Consider the following 20,436-nt stretch of genomic DNA (forward strand, 5'->3'; position numbering starts at 1 on the left):
CGAGAGTTATTCTAGACATCCGTGTCCATTAGGGTAACGAGTTCTTAGTGTTTATGTCATTACTTTGTGTCTTGACATGGCACGAGGTATTCAAACGGTTTCCAGTTTTTCCACAATAAATTGGTGGCGACTCCACAAATGCAGGCTTATTCAACCTTTCACCAGTTTCAATGCCTCACCAATTGGTAACGGCCCATGATTGGCAAACCAAGGTTTCGTAGGAGAAATTCCGCTGCCTCGAAACCAACGCGCGGGTGCGCGCGGTGTGGGTGGCCCATGTTCACACCCTTGCGTAGGTCATCCTCGCCGCACTTGCGCACTCACATCAACACCACGGTATATCACTCACAAATATATACCCATCTGAGATCTTGGAGGCCTGACGCCTAGGACCAGCAGGATTAGCTTCGTGCCACAGTTGTAATCATCCTCCAATTCATATAGTGCAATACTTGGCAGGGTACCGTCCCTCCCGCGGTTGTTCCCACATTGGGTTTTCCGCGTCACCAAATCTTTCGTGTCAATTTACATTATGCACTTTATTTTTCCGTTTACTTATTGACATACGAATCATCATACAGTCGACCAACGAATATAGACTACATTAACCCTAATCAATCGACTTAGCTAAAAAGACCTAAACAGTTTGGCGCCCACCGTGGGGCATTGTGGTCGTCAATCGTTGATATTCTAGATATACAATGGAAAAGCAAGTATCTGAAGCCATGTCAGGGAGCAGGCAACCATCGCCACCACCACCGTCTACCCAAAGTCCAACATCGGCAGTGGCCACGCAGGCTCCCGGGCATACCTAAAGAATCAAACCAACAACAAAAGCCTCTCTACCTCCCAGGACCCCTGCTGTCTCAACTCAGATCAGATCAGACAAAGGAACATCAAGCTCAGGCGTCACTCCGCCATCCCAGTCCCACGCAAATCCTGCTCGCCGGCGTGGAAAATCTTCAGAAAGTTATGGAAAACATGAGAGAAGACCAAAGGAGAGCAGATGCTGAGGTAAGAAGGAGAGACAGAGAGCTCTGGGCACAAATTGATCTCCTGAAGCAGCAGTCCAACATTCCAGCGAACAGGACAGGTGAAGGAAGATCTCCCTTGGTAGATCTGACCCAAGGAGCAACAGGCAGCAGGCAGATACCAGCTGAAATAATTACAAGATTGGATTTGGCTACGATACCATTAGATGGAAGGATAACCCCACGGCTAGCTGCGTAGGGATACAAACAGGTGGCCTCCCCATCAGCAGTCCTGCAGCAATCGATCAGACACCTATAGCAGGATCCGAGTCAAACCAGCAAGTGAACTGACAGCAGGGGATAATCGTTGCCACAACCCCCCTGGCTGCCGGAGCTTATCAGAACCTTCAAGAGCCCGGATCAGGAGGAATTATGCAGACAGCTGACAGGCGGACCCCAGATTAAGCCAATATAACTAATCAGCAGTACTTGGAACTAAAGGAGATGCTGAGCAGGGTTCCAGGGCTACCACCCCCACTCGAGAAAGCAGCTCTAGACAATTATGCCGACTCACCATTCGTGGACACCATATCCATCACAGCCATGCCAAAGGGATTCACAAACCCAAATATGCCTCTCTTCGACGGCACAGCAGATCCCTTTGATCATATCAGCCAGTATAAATAGAAAATGATGGCGGTAACAGCCATAGGACAAGTTAAGGAGGCCTGCATGTGCAAAGGATTCGGGTCCACCCTAACAGGACCGGCACTTCGATGGTTTGTAAGCCTGCCCAACAGGTCGATATCTACATTTGATGAATTGAAAAACGCATTTACTCAACAGTTTGCAAGCAGCAGAAAGCCACAGAAGCACGCAGGAGACCTGTACAGAATCGTCCAGGGGGCAGGAGAGAGCATTGGAGAATACAATACCAGATTTAACAATGAGAAGGTAGCAGTACGAGAGTGTGATATCTCAACAGCAGTAGAAGCCTTCAGAAGAGGCCTCCACCACGACTCCGACCTATCAAGGCTAACTATGCATCCCGCCATAGTTTGAGCGATGCGGGAAAGCATTTGCCGCGATCAGATTGGAGGAAGATATTCTAGCCAGAGCCAACTTACAGACCACACCGCGTATTTCCAGTACTTCAGCCGTGGAGAAATCCGGAAGAAAGCAAACCACGAGCAAGAAGGACGAGAGATATAAACCATATAGGAGGGGAGTCAACAGAATCGAGGAAAACCAGCTACTCCCCACCCTGGCAGAATATGGATTCGCTACAGGTATCGGAGGAATCTTGAAGGCGCTTAGAGATGGGAGATGGAGTCAGGTGGCCTAACCCACCAGTAGGAGAGCAAGCTTGGAGAAAGGATAGCAAGAAGAAGTGTGAATTCCATCGTGATATCGGACACAACACTGAGGATTGCTACACATTAAGAAGAGAGATCAAGCGCCTGTACGAACAAGGAAAGCCGAGCCACCTGTTACCACGTGGGGGCAAGCGGGAGGATAAGGTAGGCTCATGGCCGGAGACCCACCCACATGCACTAAAATTAGAAACGTGATAACAAAGGCGGCTCGGACTTAAGCGGCCCGACATACTCAAACAACTAAGAGACATGCCACCGAGATCAAAGGAGACAGGCCAGCTAATTCTTGCGAGAATTTCTCACGGTTTGCGATAAGCTTTGATGAAGGAGATACATACGATGAACGAGAACATCATGACGCACTTATTATCAGCTTATCAATGGCCAATTGCACAATTAAAAAGGTCTTGGTAGATACAGGAAGCTCGGTCAACTTAATCATGCTGAAAACCATAGAGAACATGGGGTTCAGCGAGAAGGATTTACAGAAGAAGACTATTCCGCTAGTAGGCTTCAGCGGAGAAACAGCCAGCTCGCTAGGTGAGATAATCATCCCCACCTATGTGGGAGGAGTCAACAAACAAGTCAGATACCTGGTTATAGATGGCCCTTCTACTTACAACGTCATCTTGGGAAGACCATGGTTGCACCAGATGAAAGCAGTCCCTTCAACATACCACCAGTGCATAAAGTTCCCCACCCCATGGGGAGTAGAAACGATAAGAGGAGATCAGGAGGAAGCTAGAGGCTGCTATAAGAAGGCACTCAAGTGCGCTGGCAGCCCTCCCGCATAGCAATTACAAGAGCTGCCTATCCAGGATGAATACATCGAACCCCCAACAGAAGAGCTGGATCAGATCAACCTGGATAAGCTGCACCCAGAAAGAACAGTGCTCATTGGAGCAGGATGCACATGAAGCTTACGACAGCAGCTAGTCAAGTTCTTGCAAGATAACATGGATTGCTTTGCATGGTCACACGATGATATGATAGGCATAGATCCGTCCATCATAACACATAAGCTTAGCGTGGACCCAAAGTGTAAACCCATTCAACAAAGAAGGAGAAAGTTTGCAGCAGAGAGAAATAAGGTAATCATCCAGGAAGTAGATAGCCTGCTGGCAGCGAAGAAAATAAGGGAAGTAAAATACCCAGAATGGTTGTCTAATGTAGTGGTGGTGCCTAAAAAGAATGGGAAGTGGAGAGTATGTGTGGACTTCACCAATCTCAACAAAGCATGTCCTAAAGATCCATTCCCGATTCCTCATATTGATGCAATGGTGGATGCAACAGCTGGACACGAGATGTTAACATTTCTGGATGCATGGAGTGGATACAATCAGATCAAGATGGATCCTGCAGATCAAGAGAAGACAGAATTTATGTCCGAGAGAGGAATATATTGCTACAACGTCATGCCGTTCGGTCTAAAGAACGCAGGCTCCACATATCAAAGGCTGGTTAACCGCATGTTCAAAGAGCAAATAGGAAGAACCATGGAGGTGTACATTGATGACATGGTGATGAAATCAGAAAAAGCCAAAGATCATATGTGGCATCTGGCAGAAACATTCAGCACCCTCAGGGAATACAAGATGAAATTAAACCCATCTAAATGCACCTTCGGGGTATCTTCTGGCAAGTTCTTAGGCTATATTGTAACTCAAAGAGGAATAGAAGCCAGCATCAAACAGATCAAAGTTGTCTTACAGCTGGAATCACCCGAGAAACCTAAGGATGTTCAAAGACTAGCTGGAAAGGTAGCGACCCAACAACAGTTAATTTCAAGATCTTGGACAAATGCAGGCTATTTTACGACGTACTAAGGAAAAGCCAAAAGTTTGAATGGACCGCTGAACACGAGCAAGCCTTCAATGACCTGAAGCACTATCTCAGCAGCCCGCCACTGCTGTCAAAGCCAAAGCCAGGAGAACCATTTTTCCTATACCTAGCTGTCACAGAAGTAGCAGTGAGTGCTGTCCTAGTCAGAGAGCAAGAAAAGGAGCAGAAGATAGTATACTACGTAAGCAAGTCTCTGCTGCCGGGAGAGACCAGGTACACATCCCTTGAAAAGTTAGTACTAGCATTGGTAGTAGCATCTCGCAAGCTGCGTCCCTATTTTGAGTCACACATCATACATGTTGTGATAAACTACCCGCTAAAAGCTATCATGAGGAAGCCTGAACTGTCAGGAAGAATGTCTAAATGGTCTGTACACCTCAGTGGATACGACATCCAATACGACCCTAGAACAGCAATCAAATCACAAGCACTGGCCGACTTCGTGTCAGACTTCAGTCCAGCCATCCAGAATCTGGCAGATACAGAGATCCTCACTTTAGAAGGAAGCAAGCAGACAGAAGTCTGGCAGATGCATATCGACGGAGCCTCCAACCAAAGGGGGCAGGTGTAGGATTAAGTGCGATCACCACAGGGAGACCTGATAGCGCAAGCTGTAAGATGTGAATTCAAGGCAACTAACAATGAAACAGAATATGAGGCCTTGGTATTGGGAATGAAGCTAGCTCTGGAGTTAGGGGTCATACACCTGCTCATATCCAGCGACTCTCTGTTAATAGTCAACCACGTAAATCATGAGTTTACAGCCAGAGATTCGAAGATGATTGCATACCTAAAAGTAGCAAAGGAATTAAAACAAAAGTTCAAAACTTGCAAGCTTAAACAGGTCCCCAGAGATCAGAACGTGGAGGCAGACGCCCTAGCAACCCTGGGGGCAACATTCAAACCAAAAGAGCTATCCAGCATTCCAATAGCACATATGCTGGAACCTTCTATCCAGGAAGGCGGGACGAAATAGACAGGGGTGAACTGGAGGATCCACAAAACGAAAAGGAAATCCAGCGATTCTGAGAGGAAGATGAGAGCTCTCGGCCAAACAGGCAGACGCTCGACCAGGAAGCCGATCCAGCAGACGACTGGCGCACACCTTACCTAGACTGGCTGCGCCATAACAAGCTACCAGATGATAAGAAGGAAGTGAGAGCTTTTAGAATAAAGGCCTCTAGATTCATACTTATTGATGATATATTATTCAGAAAATTGCTAGCAGGCCCCTACCTACGGTGCCTGGACAAGGAAGAAGCACAGACTGTGTTGCATGCTCTCCACAGTGGCGAATGTGGAAACCATGCAGGGGGCAGGAGTCTGGCAAATAAAGCCCTCAGACAGGGATATTATTGGCCTTCAATAAAAGCAGATGCAGCAGAGTATGCACGAAAATGTGATGCCTGCCAGCGCTCAGCGCCCATGATCCACCAGCCAGCAGAGCCTCTGCACCCTATTATCTCTCCATGGCCATTCATGGCATGAGGCATGGACATAGTAGGCCCCTACCACGGGCCACATGAAACAGAACCTGGATGCTAGCAATGACAGATTACTTCTCAAAGTGGATAGAGGCAGAAGCATTCACGGAGGTAAAAGACAAACAAGTCATTTCGTTCATAAAGCGGAACATCGTTTGCAGATTTGGTATCCCATCAGAAATCATATGTGACAATGGCTCACAATTCATCTCCAACGATACCGAGGGATACTGTGCCAGGTGGAATATCACCTTAAAAAGTCAGCACCTAGGACTCCAAAGTCCAATGGAAAAGCTGAATCCAGCAATAAAATCATTATGGACAATTTGAGAAGGAGGTTACAGGAGTTAGGAGGAAAGTGGGCAGATGAATTGCCACTAGTGTTATGGTCAGACAGAACGACGCCAAAGATAGCAATAGGTCAAACACCCTTCAGCCTGGTGTTTGGCGCGGAAGCGGTCATTCCATCAGAAGTTCTAGTTCCCACTCACAGGTATGAAAATATGACGAGGGAACTGAACAATGCAGAGATGACCAGAAGCCTGGACACAATTGACGAGCTGCGAGCAAGCGCAAAAATCCGTCTGGCTGCCTACAAACAGTCAGTGGCCAGGAGTTACAACAAGAATGTGAAAGTCAGGCTCCTGGAGGTAGGAGACCTAGTTCTCCGAGAGGTGTTTCAAAACACCAAAAATCGAAAAGCAGGCAAATTCGCCTACAAATGGGAAGGACCATACCAGGTAGAAGGAGTTGTTGGCCATGGTGCATACAGACTGATGACTATGGACGGTCAAATCATACAACGCCCATGGAACATACTTCACCTGAAGAGATATTACTTTTAATAATAAGTAGACTCTAGCTTTCTGAATAATGTACTATGAGAAGCCAAATCATTTTTAAAGATAAAATAAAAATCTGGTAGTAGGCCTACTGCCAGTTTCACTCTTATTTCTGGTATCTTTAAGTTATTTTTAAAACTTTAAACTGCTATTGGATGGTGTGGTCTTGCAGCGTCCTGGGACCACAATTGCTCTGGTACCCCATGAGATGGCGACAGGTACTTTACATCATTTTAATAGATTTTCTTATTTTCGAGGCTTCTCTAAGTATATCACTTTGAATTCCGGTATCTATGGTACTTTGAAAGGATGTCTAGCAGATCGCCAACAATCGCCAACGCGGGTGACAAGGCACACGGCACTCCAACATGCCAGTCCTATTTTCTCCACAAGGAGCACCCTCACCAAAGTGATTTTGTGGAACATACGAAAGAGAGCCTGGGTGACGGTGAATACGCTTATCCGCCTACCCCCGATACCACCCCTAGACGTAGCTCGCACTAATCGCAATTAATCAGGGCCCCAGCATGCATGCAAAAACGAACATGGAACGTAGGGATATCTGCGCTACCAGAATCCTGCAACGTCTCCATTTGGTCCTAGAATGACGATATACTTGCCTCAATGACGCCCCTGTTGGCATTAACGTCATGAACAAGGTTAAGTAGTCCAAAAAACTGCAGCATACGCCTAAATCAGCCATCCGGCTAACACGGCGACTAGCTTGTGCGGATCGGCCTTTTCGGTGACCAGCCGGTGGCCGGTATAAATCGACCTCTCCAAGGTTGACACGGCCACTTCTCCTAACATTGCGGCATACGCCTAAATCAGCCATCAGGCTGACACGGCAGCTAGCTTAGTCAGAACGTTAGCCTTTCCAGGGTGACAGGACTCGCCTAAATCAGTCAAGCAGACTGACACGGCATAAACTTCCTAAAAACAGGGAAGAGAAACAACGAACACACGATATGTAAGCTAAAACCTTGCCAAACTATGACAAGTGGCATTTCAAAATATGGCCAAAAATACGGCCCCAAGTTTAACCGCCACCCTGGCGGAGCAAACGCAAGAAGAGTTTAAAACTTACAAAGTCTGCCACCTCTGGGCCAGACTGCCAAAAACGTTCATCAAAACATAAAAACTTAATTATCGGTCACATTAATGACCTCCACCTCTGGCATCTCCTCTGCCTGCTAACCTCTCATTTCAGGTACTACTTCAGCCTGAGCATCCTCAGCCGCTCCCTGAGCTCCGTCAAAGATCATCCGGGACATTCCAAAGACCACCCCCAAAGCTGCTCGGCTGCTCACCAACGCAGGAGAATTCACCTCACCAACTTGAGGCATCAAAGACGCTCGGATCGGGTTGGGTGGGGTAGAGCATCTCCATTTGCTTCTCCTCTCCCTCTATGGCCTGCCGGGTGTGAGCCTCCTTAAAGGCAAAGACGCATCCCGCCGACCTTTCCCCGCCAGTGGCATAGGCAACAACGTTGGTGGCCGGGGAGATCACCACCGATCTTCTCCTCGATCGCTCAGAGAGTCGGAAAAAGTCTTTGCCGCACACCGCCTGGGTTCGAGCCGGTGATCGCTCCTCCTTCAACTTCTTCTTAGTGACAAGCAAGCTCGGTCTTGGCTCCACCACATGCTCCTTGGATCAACCCTTTGTTGTGCGGATCTGCACAGTCTCCTTGACTCCCGGTTCTTGCGCCGGTAGCACGGTGGTGGTCCGCACTATGTTGATCATCTTCTGTTGTAGAGTGCGGATGAAGAGTATGGGGCATAAATAATCCGAAGTCAGCAAGAGAGTTGAGAGGCAGAATTTAAGCAAGAAGCAGATGGACAGACAGGTAGAAGACGAAGAATATTTACCATGAAGGCGTTGTGCACGTCATTTTCGGCCATCTCCTCTGGGGTGAACTCCGAAAACGTTTCCTCAACAGGAGGAAAGAGCAACTGATCATTCTCCGGCCAGTACGACACCTTGTCCACATTCCCAATGCCTTCTGGGAAATGAGCAATGATGCCCCCACTAGACGAAGCATGAAGACTGGTAGGAGGAGTAGGCGGATGGCGAGATAACGGGTTAACTTCCAGGGGCTCACGTGCAGCAGAACTGGAAACTGTGGGAGGAGTCTGAAAAGAGGCAGCCGGAGCACTCCTCTTGGAGGCAGAGGCCACATCAGGGCTGGCAGAAGGTCTCTTTCTTTTAGCACTTTGGAGGATGAGTTCCAATTGATCAACTTTTGAACCTGCAAGCATACATAAGTCTCAGACGACAGGATGATCAACACGTCAGCAGAAACAGCATGCAAATAAAAGTGGTTGCAGAAGTCTTACCGGAAGACATACTGTGAGCTGATTGGGGAGGATTGGAGGAGGGAGCAGGTGATAAACCAGGAAGCAGGTCTGGGAACTTTCTCTCAGACTCGGGTGCTGAACGACTTCTTTGTAGGGCGGGGATCTTGGCGCCGATACGGGTAAGGTCATGGAGGCCTGCACGAAGACGAAGAAGTAAGCTAGTAAGCAGCGAGATAAAATAAATCAGGCGACAGGGAGGCTACTTACTCGAAGTCAGAACCCATTTCTCGAAAATATAATCGCGGGGAGGTGGATGGAGTCCTTCCTCACGTAGAAGAAGTCTTCAAACCATTTCTCATCACGGGATTTTGACACGTGTCTGAAGGGAGCCTCTCCATGGCCCCGGAATGAGAACTGACCCCCCGGGGATCGATTGTACATGTGGGCCGGATCGCCGGAGTGACGGATTTGCCAAGACTCGACCGGCGGCCGGAGAATAGAGAAGAACTCTCCATATGGCAGCGAAAATTTGTGTCATGGCGAAATTGTTGGTAAAAATGAAATCTTGGACGAGTTTAGGGAAAGGAAAACGGAGGCCATATTTAAACGGGTACAGATAGAAACAAACCCACCCCGGAAGGAGGGCGTCAGCTTTCTGCCCCGGTTCAGGGATGACAATATCCACCCCGTCACCAAGACCAAGCAGACTCTTGATCATAGGAATGTCGACCGGAGTTAGGGCGGAGTCACAATCGTGTGGATGTTTTAAAAGTCCCCGAGAAGGGAAGGTGGGGTCAAGATTACGGTCGGAGGGTGTAGGGGTTGACGAGGATTGTCGAGTTTTACCCATGGTGTAGAGAGAAAATGAAGATTAAAAGAAGAAGAGAAGATGGATTACCTGGAGGTGGAGACGGGGAAGGGAAACAGTGAAGCCGGCAAGGAATAAAGGAGAAGGAAGATTGAGGGTTTAAGAGAGAAGAGTTTTTGAAATGATTTGAAGTGATTAATGAGAGTGGAAGAGGGACGTTGGGGTTATAAAGAGGAGAGAGGGAGTTGGGTGCGGAGAAAGAGGAGTAGGGCGGCTGGAAATGATGGATTGCATGGGAAGGAGTAAAAAGACGGCATAGGGTTTAGTATTTGGTTACGTAAAATTCCTTGCTCGATACTTGAAAGCGTACTTCACAAGAAATTTGGGACAAACTGTTTGGTCTAAAAATAGCACAATAAAGAAGGCCCATTTGATAAAATCAAGATTACGAAAGAAGTGATAAGAAGGAAGGGAGCCCGCGGTTAGGAAAAGGAGAAATGGGTTTAAGGAGGATCAAGAGCCCGTCATAGAAGGTGCCCGTGTTAAGGAAAGGAGTGTCAGGGAGAAGTTAGGGAGAAGTTAGGGAGAAGATAGGGAGATCGGGGAAAATTGGCAAGGGAGTCCGGGTTTGGAAAGAAGTCCTTATGGAAATAATATTCCCTTTCCATATTCGAGGTAGGATATATCTAGGGTTCTTACCCTAAAAATAGCCAAGGGGAGCAAATCAAGAAGGGCATTCACTCATCCATACATTCATTCGAGATTATACTCAAGACAACCGCACTTGCGCACTCACATCAACACCACGGCATATCACTCACAAATATATACCCATCTGAGATCTTGCAGGCCTGACGCCTAGGGCCAGCAGGATTAGCTTCGTGCCACAGTTGTAATCATCCTCCAATTGATCATATAGTGCAATACTTGGCAGGGTACCGTCCCTCCCGCGGTTGTTCCCACATTGGGTTTTCCGCGTCACCAAATCTTTCGTGTCAATTTACATTATGCACTTTATTTTTCCGTTTACTTATTGACATACGAATCATCATACAGTCTACCAACGAATATAGACTACATTGACCCTAATCAATCGACTTAGGTAAAAAGACCTAAACAGTTGCTATCATGTCTTTGTTGTTAATTACTGCAATTAACTATAATTAGCTGGTTGAGTCGACGCATTTAGCTAATTGATTTGGTAAGCCTTGACCTAGATCAGAAGGTTGGAAGGGGTGAGACCCGCAGCGAACATTAAGATGCTTTAGTGAGGGCGGAAGCTAAGCTAATAGTGTTTTAGGGTGAATTGAGACCGGAAGGAGATATTCGCTGCCCCTTAGACTGATATACGCTACCGATCTGTGACCTTAGCTGCAATTATCTGACATTCATTGACGACCCGACAATCCTAGTTCTCTCTCTTTTATTGTTAATCTCTCTTATTCTTTTCTCTTGCTTTAATCTCACTTAGTTTAGTTTAAACAACTCAAACTCCAATTGTGACCGTAGACAGACTAGAATTAACAAGTAGATAGTGAACGCCTCCCTTTGGAGATCGACCCTACTTACCGATGACTTCTGTTAGTAGTACTTAGGTATTTATTTTTGGTACTGTAACGATGGTATCAAATTTTGGCGTCGTTGCCGAGGAGGCAACTATTTTATTTACTTGTTTCTTTTTGTCTGTCTTTAGCCTCTAGGGATTTATTCCTTGTGGCAATTCTTATCTTTTTCTCTAGTGTTGTTTTGATAGGCCCTACAGGTCGTACGTAGATAGTTCTAGGTAAAAGATCATCAAAGGGAAGGCTTGAGTACCTTTGATCTTCCACCTATGTTCCATCCTATGGCGCAACAACTGGTTTACTATGAGAGATGTGGTACTGCTGGGCATAATGCCGTTATTTGCTTGGCGGGGAACAACGAAGTCTATGCGTTTAGACAGCATAGACAAGCTAGTCATTCCATTGCATATGTGCCGCCACATCCGTTTCAACAACGAGGCTATCAAAAGCCTCCATTCGTTTGGCCCCCGCAACAACAAGCTCCTCCTCCTCATAAACAGAAAGAAGCGATTGCTGAAGTGAAATCTTTGATTAAGACACTTGCACTTAAACTGCAAGAAGATGATAGATATAAGGAAGCTCAATTCAATGATCTGGAGTCTCAAATAGCTCGGTTAGCAGCTGAGTCGAACATTAGGCACTCAGAGAAGGTACACGCTACCTACACCGATAACATTATTTCTTATGAAGGACCTGGATTGCCTATTGACGAATAATATGTATGAGTCGAAATACGAAGATCTATCTGAAAACGAAGCATTTTTGATGATTTATGCACTGTACAGTGACATACACTCGATCGAACTAGTCACAATGTTCGATCGAGTGCATTATTTGTGGAAGTGTTCGATCGAGTGGTGAAACTACCACTCGATCGAACTGTCTTTATGAGGAATACCTCGATCGAGCAGATCATGATGTTCGGTCGAGTAATATTCAGGAGGAGAGTCTTCGATCGAGTACACTCTTTGCTCGATAGAACATATTGGCCACGGAGAGCAATTATATGTCATCTTGGTTCGTTTTGGATGATGATTTTGATGAAGATAATGGTTATAGTGAATCTCCCATTTAGAAAGCGGAGCTGGATGCTCTTGAAGCTGCAATATATGGGACAGAACCCACCAAGGAATGGAATGAGAAGGTAGCTGAGTCAGCGGCTATTCCTAGCGCGGAAGAGGTAATGTATTCTTTTGTCAATGATTCCGACGTTAGGAGCGACCAACCTGAGGTAATTAACGATAATTTTATTATTATTGGTATAAATCGTATACTACCTCATATGACTTATGCTTTATATTTCAGTACTCTACCCCCTCCCGGTTAGATGAATAAGTTAACAATTTTTTACCATACTTGTCATCCGAAATTCGTTAAGCTAAGACAGTACCTTAGATTGTTTTTAAATGCTCCTGAGCTCTCTTATTTTCCACTGACGGTTAATTTGAGCTTTTCTATTCCGCCCGTAGCCGGAGGGTAGAATTATTTTATGGATAATTTTGGGAGCTGTCATAGGAAATTCGTTAGGCTTAAATAGATGTACATTTCAATTTCCTATTTTATTATTATATTATGGTGCTAATTACAGTTTTGTGTAGCACATAAGCAGTTATTTGATCGGTTGCTGCGTGCTTTGAGCTGTTTTGACTGGGCTTAATTGAAATGGCTAGATAAGAAAAGATTGTCGAGCTGGGACCTGTCTGAAACTAGCGCTGACCGTGAGGCAACCCGGATTTTATGCTTTTTAGTTATTCTTTCAAACATTTCAGTTTTTGTTGGACATGTAATTTTGGTTTTCAGACATAGACTGGAGCAGTTAGCTTGTTTTGTTAGTTCCGCGGGCTATTTATTGCATCTTTGCAGGAATCTATCGTGGATGGCTCGATCGAGTACTTTATATACTCGATCGAACCCTTTTGCTGCTGATTTTACTCGATCGAACATATCTTCGTCTCGATCGAGTTCCTGCAGAAGAGGATCTTTCGATCGAAAGCCCTACTTCCACGATCGAACTGCTTAGATGCCCAGGTCACTCGATCGATCATTGTATCATTTCGATCGAGTACTTCCGTTTTGATTCGCTTCCAGTGATGTTGTTATGCAGCAGTTCGTGACCTCCCATTTTGCTGGGAAGTTTGGGGAGGTCCCTACTTCGCGTACTTTTGTACGTTTTCCGCATCTCACTCTCTCCTTTTTAGTTTGCATTTCCTTTCCCTATTTTTGGGTACAATGAGGGCATTGTACGGTTTGGTTTGGGGAGGTTATGCATCTATATCTGTGTCTGCATGTTGTTTTTATTGCATTTCTGTTATCACGTTTAATTTCTGTATGCATTGCTGTTCATTTTTATAAAATTCAAAAATCTCATAAAAATTAAAAATTCAAAAATTCAAAAAATTTCACGTTTATTTTCGCATATAGGTTGAATCGGAACGGTAGATTTCAATGATGAAATTGCACTATAATTTGTCCTCTAACTTGAGCCTTGTAAAAAATTAATATCTTTTAGCTTTGTCTTATTGCATAATCTACGAGTTAATGTTAAAATTTAGCTGAACAAATAGACTTGACCTAAAAATTTTGGCAAACAACTTAAAATTTTAAGATTTAGAGCCTTATAAACTGGTGTCATTTATGACCAGTTTCATTTAGGATTGTGAGTAGTTACTCCTTGCGTAACATGTTCATTAATTTGCACATATATGAAATTCAATTGCTTATTGCCTACATACATTCGAGTTAGTGGTTGGTGTCACATGCAGGGAGGCGCTTACATTCCCCTTTATTTCATTTTTACCCATTTAACTCCACATTTAGCCAAATTTGCCTTTTGACCCTTAACTACATCCAGATTTAGCCTGCCTTGTCAAGCTAGTTTAGATTGTTTTGTGGTATATTGTTTATTGTGCCAAGTTTGTTTTGTACTGCACTGTCTTGGAGTTGGTAATTTATGGAGGAAGAAGGATGATAATTACAAAAAAAAAAAAGAGGAAAAAAAAACGTGTAGAAAAGAAAAAAAAAAAAGAAGAAAAAGAAATGAAAAATAAGATGTTTGATTATAAGATCGGTTTCTGCTCCTATACTTTACTTATATCTATTGAGGAGTTGATATTATTCGGTTTGGTGAGTTTGTATGCCGATTAAGGGCATTGTGGTTCATTTTGAGATGGTTTAGAAGTGGATGTTGTCGTTTGGCTTTGTCTAGGTAGCTAGCTTGGCTATTACCCCCACAATTCCAAAAATGTTTTGCCTCTTCTTACCCATGCCTCACTTTACCATATTTTTGTAAGCCCTCGGCTGTGACGGACCTTGTTTGGTTGGAATGTATGTATGGTAGCTAGAATTGTCTGTCATATTAGTTGCATGCATGTTTATGTGGGTCGTAGTTTAGGTGAGCGACTATATTTCTTTCTCTCTTACATTCATATGCTTAACCTTTGCTTCATGAGAGAAGAGTGACCCGTGAGAGTCCATCATTAAAGGTCTTGCAAGGTTTTCAGTTCAGCTTTATTATAAACATCATACAACTCGTTTGCAATTGACAGTTTTCCCTATAAGTGTTAGTGCTTGCATTAAATTGGTTTAAGTGGGCATTTGTAGTTAGCTCTTAGCTTTCATTTCCGTTCCATTAGTTTGCATTTAGATTACTCGAGGACGAGTAAAGGTTTGGTTTGGGGAGATTTGATACGTGCATTTTATATAGTCTTTTTAAGCCTCTTTATGCACGTATTTCTATGCAATCCTCGTAGTTTTATGCTACGAAATGCCCCGAATATCCTACTTTGGTCTGTTTGGCTTTAATTGCAGGAATGGACCTGAAAGTAGCGGAATTGAGCCTTTTACTGTCCTAATAGCTTGCATTTTGAAGATGAGTGGAATTGGAGCGGAAATGCTATTACCTTGGGACGCGTGAAGTCATCTTGGAGGCTAAATCAACGAGTCATGGCTGACTTCAGCGGAGAATCATTCGATCGAGATGTTTTGCTACCCATAGTCCTCGATCGAGCGCTTTTGGAGGATGAGAAGACTCGATCGAATACTTTATGTGTTCGATCGAGATGGGCTTTTTAGGAGTTCCTCGATCGAGTTGCTTGTTTACTCGATCGAGTGATGTTTGCTGGATTCTAATCGATCGAAGCATTTCAAAATGTTGGATCGAGCAACTGGATATTGGACGCGGGCTTTTTATTTAAATTTCATGTTTTAGGTTTAATGATTGTCTTTCCTATAAATAGGAAAGACGTCATTAAGATTAGACTCGCTCTTCTCCTATCTCTTCTTCTGCTTCCTCTTTTTAAACCAGATACTGTTCTTTGTTCCTCTATTTTCCGGATCCCGTTTATGTAATCTTTCTTTTGCTCTCTCTCTCTCTCCCTCTCTCTCTCTCTCTCTATTTAATATTTCCTCTCTTTAGTTTATATCTTTAATTATGTTTGTTCTTGCTTCATCCTTCTCTTTTACTTTATTCATTATTATGTTTAGCTAATTCTCCTACTAGGATTTAGGGGATTCAATGACTTGATGTTAGTTGCTAATTAGGTTTATAGATCTTTTGTTGCTATCATGTCTTTGTTGTTAATCACTGCAATTAACTGTAATTAGCTGATTGGGTCGATGCATTTAGCTAATTGATTTGGTAAGCCTTGACCTAGACCGGAAGGTTGGAAGGGGTGAGACCCGCAGCGAACATTAGGATGCTTTAGGGAGGGCCAAAGCTAAGCTAATAGTGTTTTAGGGTGAATTGAGACCGGAAGGAGATATTAGCTACCGCTTAGACTGATATACGCGACCGATCTGTGACCTTAGCTGCAATTATCTGACATTCATTGATGACCCGACAATCCTAATTCTCTCTCTTTTATTGTTAATCTCTCTTATTCTTTTCTCTTGCTTTAATCTCACTTAGTTTAGTTTAAACAACTCAAACCCCAATTGTGACCGTAGACAGACTAGAATTAACAAGTAGATAATGACCGCCTCCCTGTGGAGATCGACCCTACTTACTGCTGACTTCTGTTAGTAGTACTTAGGTATTTATTTTTGGTACTCTATCGATGGTATCAGTTAGGCAGCCATTAGGGTGCGAGCTTGTTGGCGATGCAAGGGGGGCCTGTCCAGACTTGAAATCTAGAAAGCAGGGGGCCTGTTTAGGCGCGAGCTAGGCGACGACCAAAAGGGGTGTCTCCTGGTTGTTGAAAATGTTTGTAAAATCACTTGTAAAAGGGTGTTAAATCCCGCTTTTGTTGTAAAGGTCGTTAAAACCGTTTTTGTGCTAATATGAAGAACGGGAGTCGGAATAATTATCATTGTCTTCATAATATTTGATGTCGGATTCGTTTTTGCAAGCTTGACATGAATAGTTTTGTAAAAAAGGTGTATAAATGCTTGATATGAACTAATTATATTAAATTCATTGCTTTGTAATTAGCCAAAGTTTATCATCGTACTCGGGTTAAACCGACATGGTATATAGAACCAAGGATGATTATTTGTGTATGACTAATATGGTTTTTTTTGCAAATGTAAACAAATGAAAAGAGGGCTTTAAAATATCCTTTTAAAATGTAATTAACCAAATATTATCACCGAGTCACGGATTAAACCTTCATGGCATGAAGAGCTAAGGGTGAATATAATTCATGGTTAAAATGCTTGTTATAAAAATGATTTGAAATATTTGAAATAATAAAAACCGATTGCAAATAAGAAATAAAATGAAGGAAAGACGAACTCAAACACGTTTGAGTTCTGACCTGGGGTGCCATAAGAGGCGCGAGGTACCTATTTGTGACTAGGAGCTTCTGCCTCTGGTTAAAACTCGGTTTTGGCTCAATCAATCCGTATTTTGGATCATGTTATGCATGTTTTATCATGTTAAAGTCATAAAAACAGATAAAAAGAACATGAAAGAAGAGGATTAATTACACCCTTATACTTACATGCTGGGTTGCTTGACGAGAAATAGACAAAGTGTAAAAACGCGTGAGTCGGAAACCTCTATTTAAAACCATTTTTGTAAAGTATTGAGTGTTGTTTTGCTTTATTGATGGTGTAGTTGGTCGAAGTGGTAAGCCAAGTGATTTAATGCACGATAAGGGTACCAAACAATGTATAAGGCTCGTATTTTCAATCGGTAGGTCGAAAATACGTGTCGTTTGTTGACTCGGGAAGTCGAGGTCTAGAATTTTAAGGTAGAAAAGAAGGGGCGGACTCTCACGTACCTTCAAATAAAGCATTGTACCGTGTATACTTAGCATGGAAGCATTGTGAGGTTTGTTTTTTGTGTGTGACTCGGTTTGACTCGTTGTTGGAGTCGGGATTTGAATTTTGAGTCGATTTTTGGTCCGGTGTCGGTTTTGACTCTAGTTAGTGTCATTGCGACTCCGTCGTCATGCATAAAACACTCCAGGTATTTTTAAAATGTTTTGAAAATGTTTTCGAAATCATTTTTGAGTTTTCCGACGCGTAGTTATATAAACTGTCGATAAAACGTAGCGATTACTAAGCATGTTGTAGTCCGATAATCATCGGGTGTTTGTTGGGGATTCAACAGATACCGGGTATCTACAGATGGTCATAGAATAAGTGCATGATTAGTTGGTTGGTTATGTAGTAATTGTACATAATTATTTTATGTAGGTCTTGGATTTGTAAAGGATCGATTTGATTGCTTGTGTGACTCGAAGATTTACTATCAGGTAGGATAACTACTCAATTGATTGTCCTATTGTACTTCTGTTATTTATTTGGCATGTGTGATTGGCTAGATTAATTACTAGATGGATATTAGCATTGGCTGAGTTATTTCTTGTGGATTGTTTTCCATGGAGTATTATTATTGTTATTTCATACATTGGCATGACATATGCATTTGGTTATCAATTATTTCTACTAAGGCCCAGGCTGGTGCTGTAGACTTGTCACTGGGTGATATCCTATAAGTAAGACCCTAGGCTGGTGCTACAAACTTGTCTCTGGTGTCCTCATATTTATTCTAATTTAAGACCCAGGCTGGTTCTACAAAGTTGTCTTTGGTGTCCTCAGGTTTATCCTCGTAGACTCAACTTCGGGTTGAGGGTTTCCCCGGGCTAGGGATTGGCGGGATGAACGGGTGTTTCGGGTGATAAACACAGCTGCATTGCATTTACATATCAAGCATATTTATTGTTTCATTTTATAACTATTGTTTATTTATCCTACTCGACCTTTTTTGGACGTGTGTTTGTTGTGTCAAAATTAAATGATGCCTACTTTAATTGATGGCGTCCTGTGGTGAACCAATTAATATTTTCGGTTAATTGGGGAGCAGATTAAATAACGGGTACTTGACTTAGCTGACATGGGAGCATGGGGTTGCGTGAGAACTTGGACGACATTACCTAGTCATCTAGATCACTTAGTTTCGGACAATTACTATTTCTGTTATTCATTTTATTTAATTCCACCGCGAGATGTATTTAATTACTTTTCAGTTGTTCAGTTTGGATAAGTTGTAGTAAGACCATTATTCGTTTAAATTATTTAAAGTTCTTTGGTTTCGTCTACTTTCGTAATCACTGCCTCAAGAAGCTGAGATGGTAACAGTCTCTTTTATCTAGGAATGCCTAGTTAATGCTGTTGGATAAATGGGGGTGTTACATTCACAACAACTACTACCCGAACCTGCTTGTCATACTGCTCCTCATTCAATCGGAAATCATTGAATGGATTTACACAAGCCACCCCGGAAATAGGTGACAATTTACACAAGACACAACACGGTCAACTCATGCTAATTAAATAAAAAGAATAATAATGAAAATATGATAAACACAATACATTATAGTTTAATCTTTGGACTAAAGCAATGCAATACATTACTACACAAGCTTCAAGAACAACGTACCAAACCGTGACACACGACCAAATTCTCGAGGAACACAACCTCCCGTCAGTCATTCTCAACAAGCTTATTTTAGTATCGTAATGTAATTAACTCAAATGATAACTTATGCCAAGTTAATAGATTACTCTTGCACTAATCATAAAACATCAGCCCACAATCGACAGTCAAATGGCTCGCAACCTTGCACACTATGATAGCTCACGGCCCCCACACAAATACGACACCTCTGTGTGTGTCGTACAATCATTTTATTACGCATATCATCAGGACCACGGCACTTCTACTTCCGCGTGCCTGGCCTACGAATACTCGGATCTACAACTGCAGCTGTAGCCTGTAGCTAGCCTACCAATATCTCATAGTAATTGTTTGGGTCAAAATCCGCTTATTGGCCTAATATGGAACCGGTCCAAGTAAATCCATCTAATGAATTGGGCCAAGAAGCATACAACGATGAGAAAGCCCACTTGTGAAGGAAGCCCGCGTGTTGAAGAGTCATGAGGGAGATTTCAGGGATATTTCAGGGAGATTAGGGAGAATGGAGGAAGAGGATCCGTTTATGGAAAGAGTTGTGATAAGACTAATATTCCTTACCATAAACGAAGTAGGACATATCTAGGGTTCTTACCCTATAAATAGGCGAAGAGACAGACAAGAAACGACATTCAAGATCTCACGCATACACATAACATATTATGCTAGCTAGATTCATTCCGTCTCCATTGTACTCATTCTCGAATTAACAAGCTAGTGCAGTCCTTGGAAGGGTACAGTCCCTTCCCGTGGTCGTTTCCCACATTGTGTTTTCCGCGTCACCAAGTCTCACGTGTCAACCTTTATTTACGTAGTTAATTTCCTTACTTTACATTAAACACAAATATACAATCAACATACAACGAGTAAGACCAGATTGACCTTGTTTAACCTAATTCGGTTGAAAATTACTAAAACAGTTTGGCGCCCACCGTGAGGCATTGTGGTCGTCAATCGTTGATTACTCAGACATATAATGGACAAGCAAACGACAGCAGCTGTGTCAGGAAGCGGGCAGCCATCGATACCACCAAATCCAGTTCAAAATCCAGCATCAGCGGCACAAACTCAGGCCCCCGGACACATTCCAAAAACCACATCCGTGACAAAAGTCACTCTACCTCCCAGAACTCCTGTTATGGCGGCCTAACCCAGATCACACAGGGGCACAGCAAGTTCATGCCCTACTCCACCACCCAGTCCAATACAAACCCTGCTTAGTGGCATGGAAAATCTTCATAAGGTCATAGAAGATGTGCGAGAAGACTAGAGAAAGGCAAAAGCCGAGGTAAGGAAGAGGAATAGGGAACTCTGCGCGCAGATAGACATTCTGAGG

This window comes from Silene latifolia, chromosome X, assembly GCF_048544455.1.
Source record: "Silene latifolia isolate original U9 population chromosome X, ASM4854445v1, whole genome shotgun sequence".
In the NCBI taxonomy this organism is placed as follows: Eukaryota; Viridiplantae; Streptophyta; class Magnoliopsida; order Caryophyllales; family Caryophyllaceae; genus Silene; species Silene latifolia.